Source organism: Canis lupus, chromosome 28, assembly GCF_048164855.1.
Source record: "Canis lupus baileyi chromosome 28, mCanLup2.hap1, whole genome shotgun sequence".
Classification (NCBI taxonomy): domain Eukaryota; kingdom Metazoa; phylum Chordata; class Mammalia; order Carnivora; family Canidae; genus Canis; species Canis lupus.
In genome coordinates, this window is record NC_132865.1 from 7,955,894 (window position 1) to 7,964,715 (window position 8,822).

At 35.8% G+C, this 8,822-nt stretch overlaps 1 long non-coding RNA gene across 10 annotated transcripts in view; it reads right to left on the minus strand.

Annotated features, from left to right (window-relative positions):
- Window positions 1-3,958, minus strand: part of LOC140620152 (uncharacterized) — a 79,894-nt gene extending 75,936 nt beyond the window's left edge. For 3 of the 10 annotated variants that reach the window (XR_012019903.1, XR_012019909.1, XR_012019901.1), the window contains exon 1: window positions 1,882-3,957. This is a non-coding gene — a long non-coding RNA (uncharacterized lncRNA). Of the gene's footprint in view, window positions 1-1,881 lie in introns of all 10 variants that reach the window. The other 7 variants (XR_012019902.1, XR_012019907.1, XR_012019905.1 and 4 more) reach the window with 4 other exon arrangements.
- Between the last annotated feature and the right edge of the window lie 4,864 nt (window positions 3,959-8,822).

Consider the following 8,822-nt stretch of genomic DNA (forward strand, 5'->3'; position numbering starts at 1 on the left):
TGGTTACAAATATACATACTTTTTAAAAAGGACATATGTGCAGTAAGTTACTAACTGGATCATTTGAAGTGTTCTTAAAAAGAAAAAGAAAATTTCATTTTGAGAAAATTCACCCAAAATTCATTCTAAAGCTCATGGAGTCATCCTATTTTGTGGCTCACACTAAAAGCTTTTCCCTCGGATTTTTCTCTCTTAATACAGAATCCCTCAGGAACCCAAACTCAGGAAGCCTCCTGCATGCATCATAAATTTTCTACTGACATATTTAACCCAACTTCCTCTGTTGGAGCCTAGTGTATTAACAAATAACTCCTCTGACTTCCTAGAACACACACCTTTATTGAGTTACAAAATGACCGTTTTCAGGCCTATTGGAACACAAAACAAAGCTCTCCTTTTACCATGGGCCCATTGAAGGCCACTTTGATTCCTCCATCAACACTAGGAACTGCCAGAAAAATTTCATTTTTTTTTTTCCCTGTGCCTGTTGGCAGTAGGAGAGAAGTTCTAATGAGTCCATTGTCAGCAAACACACTTTCTTGGATTGCAGATTGCTAAATTACACATTAGTTATACTTTTAGTCTCTGGATGTGAATGTGTCAGTGTTCTTCCTCTCTTGAAACTTTGCCAATTAGGAAGCAGATTCTCCTATCCTGTATTTCAAAGCCTTATTCATGAACTGACATTAGTGTTACAATTTCAGTAATGGACCCTAAAAAAGCATTATGGCTAAATGGCTCTAATTTCAATTACGATGACATCGTATAGAGTGAATGCTTAGACAGATGCTTCAGACTCCCAACTAAATACACTATGTTCTAATTGCTTTGCAATCTTTCAATTCAAATCAAGTGAACACTTCAACCTTGTTGCTTCAGTCTCTCCAAGAAGGTAAACACTGGGCTTTAATGGGCTGTGCTAATAATAACTACACAAAGTGGTTAAACAAAACTCTAATTCTTTAGAAGGCTGGCAATAAAAAGAAAGTTCTGAAAAGAAAGCCTGTAAGTATCTGAGATTAGTGCTAAACTTAAAAAAAAAAAAAAAAAAAAAGCAACAAAACTTTGGAAGCTCTGATAGCCTGCTTAAAAAAAACGGTCAGAGAACTCTCCTAAAATGTTTGTTTTGATATATGAAGGCAACAAAATGAAATTCAAGGTAGACAGGAGTACTTCCCTTTCATTTCTTTCTATTCTTAGATCCTTATCAGGGAATGGTCCCAACTAGCTCAGAAAATTTATTTAAAAACCTGTTTTACTTGGATGGTTGCTGTATTTTAATCGGAGTAATTTAAAAGATACTTTTCACAACTCTATCTAGTTACCCATTTCTAAATACGAGTCAAAAACAGGTCTGTGAGAAACAATTGGCAATAGAAAGCAGGACACAGCATGGGGCTAGGATGTGACAATAATTCCTCACTTTCTGAGAATTCTAAGAACTGATACATGAGGCCAGGGTGAGTATTAGGACATTAATTCCAGAGCTAGGAGAAACCCTGGATAAATACTCAGTGATTCCTATTCTCTCTGAAATGTTTAATTTGACATACAAATGAAATATATTCATACAATAAGAAAACATTTAGGCATTCAATAATATTTCCCGGAAACATTTAGGAAATGAAAATGAAAAATGCAGAATTCATTACTTTATAATTACACATCCATAAGTCACTGTATGTTTACAAAGTACTTCCCAGTCACAGTCTTCACTTTAGAGCAAAAGAAACAGAACTGAATTAGCATCAGCCATAATGACTCTCAGCTGAACAGCACTTTACAACGTTGCCATATATTATTATTTCATTGTTGGGTGTTAAATACCATGTACTACACCACTCCAAAGCGTACCGAAAGCAGCACTCATTCCCTCCATACCTGGAGCATGATGAGCTCATTGGCCCATTTTGCTGCTTCATCAGTCCCTGCATCATTACCTAGAGAAACGTGGTAAAAGAGCAAGTCCAAGTGCAGCTATCATGGGCTACTGCTGAGGAGTCTAATTATGGAGTCACAAATAATTTACTATAACAAGGTTTTAGAATGTTTTAATTTTCCAGCTTTCATCAGAGAATTCCTACTAAACATTCCAAATTACAATTCTAGAACGCAAAATAAGATGGCAAATCAGCTCCAACAAGTTTCTGCTCACATCTTATTCAAGAAATTCTAATTCTCTTGAACTCCAGTGTGTCCAATTTACAGTAGGCTGTTTCCTGCTTTCTAAATATTTTAAGTTATCTCATGTTCTTAAGTAATATGAGGTTGTTTTAAACTAGTGTTGTGTGCCCTAGAAAATAGGATAAGGGGGCAGCCCCAGTGGCTCTAGCAGTTTAGCGCCGCCTTCAGCCTGGGGCATGATCCTGGAGACCCGGGATTGAATCCCACGTCGGGCTCCCTGCATGGAGCCTGCTTCTCCCTCTGCCTGTGTCTCTGCCTCTTTCTCTCTGTGTGTCTCTCATGAATGGATAAATAAAATCTTTAAAGAAAAAAATAGGATAAGGCAGAAAGGTTGTGAAGCAATAGGTTGTCAACAGGTAAAATTCATTATCATGATATACTGATCAGCTTGATATAAACATGAAGCCCAAGTGACACACTCTGTTTAATAACAACAACAACAATAAATTGCTGTTTGGATATGAGAAATGAGTTTTAATCACTGAGAGTTTTGGTTTTCTATTTCTAGGTACTTTTGCATATTTCTTTAATTAACACAAGTGAGATATTGTTGCACAAACTACAGTTGGAAAAACTGAGGCTCAGAACATCAAAGAAAAACAGTACAGGACGCGGTAGCACGTAATAGCATAGTCTTTAGTCTCAATCCAATATGATTTTAGTATGAGAGTTTCTACCAACTTAAGCAATTTATTCAAACTTGACAAGCTTCATTTCCTCATCTATATATTGGGGGTAACAACAATACCTACACCTCATACTTGTGAGAATTAAATGAATATACATATAAGGTTCTTGGCATCGTGCTCGAACGTGGTAAGTATTCAATAAGTGTTAATGTATATGCTATTATCTATAATTTATCCAGGGATACTGGCCAAAAAGTGGCAGATCTGATTTGGTGCTAGTTCTGAGTCCAGGAACTTTGCTCTTAGCCATTACAGTCTACTGCTTTCCATTGTCTATAAAATAAGAACATTCTAAATGTACCACATGATTTTCTAGTTCTGAAATGTTGTGATATTGGGACACAAAGATGTTTGTAAATCCCTCATTTTAGTTGGTGCATCCAAGTGTGTATTGCCACTATCAGATCACAGAGATCACTAATTATACAATGAATTTAGTCTTTTCAAGGAAGTGTCATTCCTTACCTAGAATCAATTATCTAACCTTAAACATTTGTGCTAAGGTGAAGAACATATCTGTGTAGCTCAGTGTATTTATAATAACAGGTTTAAAATGTAAAAAAAGTCAGATTCCTTGTTTGAATTCTATAAATAGAGTACTCATCATCTCAATTACACACATGGCTCAAAATCTGGCTCTGCTCTCATGGACCTTTTTGTTTTTTAAATTTTAACTTTGAGCCACAAGGCATATACAATTAGGAGGTTAAATTTTCTTTGCTCTATTGGTGAAAGGAATTAGGTGAATCCCACCAGGAAGCTGAGTTTAAAAAGCCAAAAACAACCCAAATACTTCAGTTAAACTGATTTAAATGAAACAATCTTAATTCTGAGTTATCATTTTGCATTATCCCTTTCAAGAGTGCAATTTTATATAGAAGTACAGGACATCAATGGGAAGATTAAGTAAAGGCTCTGAGTATCTGTGACTGTATCCTTAATTATGGCTTCACATAGAGAAGTTGGTTCAGCTCACAGCATATTATTTGACAATGGCTAAGCTTTATTTCTGGAGACAGGAGCTCTGAAAACTCTGTATGCTTCAAAAAAATATGAGATTTCTTCCACTGGACTGAGTTCTTATTTATATATAATTGTGACATACTCTATTTTTTCACTCATGATTATTTCTCATATTCATTCACCCATAAGATGTTCATGGTCAAGGAAAGATCTTGAGAGTGTTTAGCAAGCAACACTCCTAGTGAGATAACTGTTTATTTATGTACAAATGTATTTAAGTTTGTCTTTAATATACTAAATGTTCCAATATGAAACTTAATAGATGCATATTAATCATTTACTGAAAAAAAAAAGAAAATCCATACTCTAAAGCTAAGCAAATATCTACCACATTTGAAAAATCTACTATTTAAGAAGATACACATGATTATCTGCTAATATAAATTGGTCTTGATCATAGAATATCTTAAAAAACTGGCTGCCATTTCATTTATTGATAACACCATCCGGAAATACTGTAATTTCTTCAAGTCTGTTCTCTTTCACAAATTTTTAGGCTTTATAACAGTTGTGGTTTTCCTTTGAGATCGCCATTTATTGGTCTTTGTTATCCTTTAGAAAATGAAAGAAAAGTAAATCTCTCCTTTGAAAATTGATATACAAAAATGGGAAAGAATATGGGAAAAGCTGTTTCCAGTTTCATTTATAGTATAATGCCTATGTGTGAAGAGAAACCAGTATCCAAGTATATGTGGAAAAGGAGTTTTTTAATAAAGAAATAACAAAGGCAGGACGCCTGGGTGGCTTAGCGTTTGAGCATCTGCCTTTGGCTCAGGACATGATCCCCACATTGGGCTCCCTGCAGGAAGCCTGTTTCTCTCCCTGCCTCTCTGTCTCTCTGTGTGTGTGTCTCTCATGAATAAATCAATCTTAAAAAAATAAATAAAAAAGGCACTGAGTTTGAGAGTCATCAAGTTTATCTTTCTCAAAATAGGACAAAAATTAAAATACTTCAAAATATAGTATGCAGCTTTCAGTCCTTGCCACCTTATTTCATAATGTCAAATAACCTGGGATGAAGAAGGACCAGAAATCCTTCAACCACAACCTGGCGCAGTGAGAGCACTTTATCTATATCCTTGTTATCAAAGATTTATGGGAATCACCTGCTCCCACTCTGGGCCATGCTAATAAGTAAACTGGGAAATCAGACTTTCTATTGCCTGCTGGATGTCTGGCCATCAGATAAAAATACATAAATGAAGGTCAGTGTGGCACAGCAGGAGGCACAGGTTGAGCATCATCCAGAAGATGACTATTTCTGAATTGCTGCTAAGGGAAACAACAGAAAAAGGGTTGATTGTGTGACTCAACCTAGTCTCCTATGGTTCCTGGCTACACTCTTCATTTGTGATGTGAGCTATGCTTCTGACTCTGAAAGATGAGTTTCCAAAGTACTGTGACCAGATTCCTAGTCTATGACATGATTTTCCCAAAATCAATGAGTGTGTTGGAATTTGCCCTCAGTAAGCCTAATAGATATACATTGTGGACTTGAGTGATTTTCTAACGCCATCTTATTTACAAGAAAAGAATTCCAGGGTCCTGAGGGCATAGTTTTGGAATAAAAAGGCCTAGTTTGTAATGTGTTTTATCCAGTTGACTGACTTTGAGATTGCAATGATATCATCGATCCTAATTTTAGCTACACCAACTGAAACCCTTGTATTCTTGTGAAGATAAACAAAATAATTTATACTTCAAGGAGAACCAAGGATAACATGTACTTTGAAAAGAAGACAAGTTGTATCTATTTATCCTCAGGATGAAACTACAAACTTAAAATAGTTCCCATATTATAGGGGTAACAATCTGTATGTTGCATATCCACAACCTGATGCTAACTGGCTGCTACCAGGATAGAAGTTGACAGGATAGTAGTGGAGGAATGCTTTGCTCAATTAAAAAGAAGAAGAAGAAGAAGAAGAAGAAGAAGAAGAAGAAGAAGAAGAAGAAGAAGAAGAAGAAGGAGGAGGAGGAGGAGGAGGAGGAGGAGGAGGAGGAGGAGGAGGAGGAGGAGAAGGAAGAGGAGGAGGAGGAGGAGGAGGAGAAGGTGACCATGGCAAGCTCTTAAGACAAGTAGCCTCAAGATTACAGTGAATACATAATAGGAGCCGAATATCTCCACAGATTAAGTGTTCATTTTCATATCAGCTAGATCTGACATTCTAGTATATAAGACAACCTTGCAGAAAGCTGAGATTGTAAGAGACTCTTAGGGATACATAACAGTGTGCTTCCAGAGCAATGAAACTCTAATGTCTTCCTGTTGCCTTATTGACCGATTGGACCAGTGTACAGAAACCATATTAGGAACCCACAGATATTCCATAATGGTGGTCTTGTCCTATTTTTAAACTGTTTTCATTGCCAAAATGCCAAGATTATATGTGCTATGTAGTATTTGTATCCATTTGTATGTGGATTTAACAGTAGATTAAATACTCAATATTTAGTATTATGTTAACTGTCATAGCTTGATGCCAATACATTTTTAGAAATCAGTGGCTACAAGAAATAATGATACCTGATGGCAAGTGATGCATAGCATTTTCTCATGTGCGTGTTGGCCATGTCTATGTCTTCCTCTGTGAGGTTTCTGTTCATGTCTTTGGCCCATTTCATGATTGGATTGTTTCTTTGGTGTTGAGTTTAATAAGTTCTTTATAGATCTTGGAAACTAGCCCTTTATCTGATACGTCATTTGCAAATATCTTCTCCCATTCTGTAGGTTGTCTTTTGGTTTTCTTGACTGTATCCTTTGCTGTGCAAAAGCTTCTTATCTTGATGAAGTCCCAATAGTTCATTTTTGCTTTTGTTTCTTTTGCCTTCGTGGATGTATCTTGCAAGAAGTTACTGTGGCCGAGTTAAAAAAGGGTGTTGCCTGTGTTCTCCTCTAGGATTTTGATGGACAAATACCCACCATTTGCTTCAATGTGGATGGAACTGGAGGGTATTATGCTGAGTGAAATAAGTCAATCGGAGAAGGACAAACATTATATGTTCTCATTCATTTGGGGAATATAAATAATAGTGAAAGGGAATAGAAGGGAAAGGAGAAGAAATGGGTAGGAAATATCAGAAAAGGAGACAGAACATAAAGACTCCTAACTCTGGGAAACAAACTAGGGGTGGTGGAGGGGAGGAGGACGGGGGGTGGGGGTGAATGGGTGACGGGCACTGAGGGGGGCACTTCATGGGATGAGCACTGGATGTTATTCTGTATGTTGGCAAATTGAACACCAATAAAAAAATAAACTTATTATTAAAAAAAAGAAATAATGATACCTAAACAACAAATTATTTTATAACAATGCAAGAAATACATTGTATAAAGACATCTCAAATTCTATATGTGAGGAGGAAAAAAATAGGTCTGCACAGTGAACAGATAAATTAACACATAGAATATAGTCGATATTCATGCATACATATATACATATGTATGCATAGATTTACATGCATATATATTTATATGTATATATATGTATAGTTAATTCTCATTATTTGTGATAGTTATATTCTACAAAGTCACCAAAAACATTGGGTTAGTGAATACTAAATCATCGCACCTAGAAGAAATGGAAAGTTAGGTTCTTGGGAGCTTCTGGTCACATTTTTGTCAATGATCAATATATAGCCTTGTTTTATGTGTGTTTCTGTTTAAACAAGGTTTGTTGCCTGAACAAACCTTATCTAACACACTATTTTCTCCATAAGGCACATCAAAGCCATCCTATACTCAGGAATACCAGGAAGCACTTTAACTTGAAACTTGAGGGCATCTTAAATAGCAAAATTGTCAACAAAAAGCACAAAAAAAAAAAAAAAAAAAAAAAAACCATGGCTGTGAAAGAGTCATCTATTTATGGTTTAAGAGCTGAAGCAGGAAGGCAGAGTATCACTTTGTTTGACCTTAGCTGGTAATGCATGCCTCGGGCAACTCAAATTTTTCACTGTTCTGTGCATGTTCAGGAAAGACTGAAAATGCACCAGAAGTATTGGTGTTATGATTGGGCTACAAATAAATTTTCATGCATAAGAAAATTCAAAAATACAGAATTATGAATAATGAGGATCAACTATATATAGTATATATACATACACTGGATATTTCTTTTACCATTTTCTAGTTGCACAGAAGCTATTTCCTTATTTGTCGGCGTGTATGTGTATGTATCATTAATATTTCAGTATATCGCAATCCTGGTGGAATCTTAAGGATACATAAGAAAGTAGAGTGAGTATATAGTTCATGTTGTGCTCATACATTTTCTAGTCAATCCATGTTCCTAATGCTGTAATATATAAATGGCCCATTGTATGATTAACCTGTTGATACTCTTTGGTCATAAAGATCTCAACTCCAAAACTGTTACCAAATACTCCATGTTGACATGGGCATGTGATAAAGGCAGAGTTAGAGGGTTTTTGTGGTAAAGTCAATGATCATCCTTATGAACATAGGTGATCCACTTCTAACAAAAGAATACTGGGTGGCTCAGTCAGTTAAGGTCTGACCCTTGATCTCAGCCCAAGTCCTGTGTTGGGCTCCATGCTGGGCATGGAGTCTACGTAAAAGAAAAAAAAGGAAAAGAAAAAAAATGATACTATTCTGTGACTCATGAGATTAAACAAGAATGCATGTTCTCCATTTTCAGAGAATGTGCAAACTATAAAAGGGAAAAGTTCAGATTAATAAGAGTAATTAAATTTTCTAAATATCAGCATTAAGTTAAGCTTACTTTATTCATTCTTATTCAATAAATTTCAATTAACAATATTTGCAAAATCTAGTTAAGTGTGATCAGTTAGCAGCAGCTAGATTGCCCAAATAGGGCCCCAAAATATTACCATGGTTTTATTTGCACTGTGATAGAGTAAACAGAGATAACCAGTTATAAACAGAAGTAATACCAATTAGTG